Genomic DNA, 1,082 nt, shown 5'->3' with positions numbered 1-1,082 from the left:
ATTTTTCATCAAGTATTGATAAGTTGAACTTTAAGTCCCTATAGAATATGATGAAAAAACATTAAAAAATTAAAAAATATTTTAAAAATAGGCATAGAGAAATATATAATTCCTATGTTTACACATAAGTCCAGAAAACTAACCATATACACCCTTGTAGTAGGACAGTCCGGCAACATTGCTTTTCCTGTCACCTGTCTTCATTCATCACCCCCTTCTTTTTGAACAATCACCTACTCGAGAGACAGCATAGCAAGGACTGGCATGTCCTGACAAGCAGCCTGTATTCACAAGACCAGAATACAGGCACTCCAAGCGTGAAGCTACTATTGCAAATTGCCATCTTCAGTGTGGTTGCTTAGTTCACAGGTGTCAATATATATAGTTAGTCAGGGTGAGAATCTTTCCAATTAACTGCTAGATTCAAAGATCTTCTGAAGATTCTCAGAATCATTGTCTTACCCATCTTCTACATATAACTGTATGGCTTGCCACTGTCACGTTTCCTAGCTCTTCTCCATTCCCTCTCTTAATTATTTAGTCCTCAATTCTTGCTTTACTTTTACTTGTATTATACCTTTCTATTTTTATTTCGTCTTTTGAATTCTTATACTAGGGAAACTGTACAATATTTACACACGTGTGTCTGGTTTATTTCACTTAGGAGTGTATCTTCAAGTGGCATCCACTTCAATATAAAGGCTTCAAGTTTATCGTTCTTAATAGCTGAGTAATACTCCATTGTATAAAAATATCACATTTCTTTCATCCATTCCTCAGGTGATGGGCATTTTGGTTGTTTCCAAGATTTGGCTATCACAAATTGTGCTGCTGTAAACATAGGCACACATATATCACTATTGTATGATGTCTTCAGATCCTCGGGGAAAATTCCTAGAGGAATAGCTGTGTTTTTTAAATTTTTTTTTTTGAGGTAAAGCATTTAATTATATTTTGTTATTCCCAAGTCAATTCCTAGACCAATGTGTGAATTAAAATGTTTTATCCAGCATTTTCAAGAAACCAATTTAAAATTACACAGCTTATAACAAATAGCCAGAAATATTGCAAGCAGCCATTAA

This window comes from Octodon degus, unplaced genomic scaffold (genome assembly GCF_000260255.1).
Source record: "Octodon degus isolate 3935 unplaced genomic scaffold, OctDeg1.0 scaffold00196, whole genome shotgun sequence".
NCBI lineage: Eukaryota > Metazoa > Chordata > Mammalia > Rodentia > Octodontidae > Octodon > Octodon degus.
The sequence above is the reverse complement of the archived record's forward strand: the minus strand, read 5'-3'. Positions refer to the sequence as shown.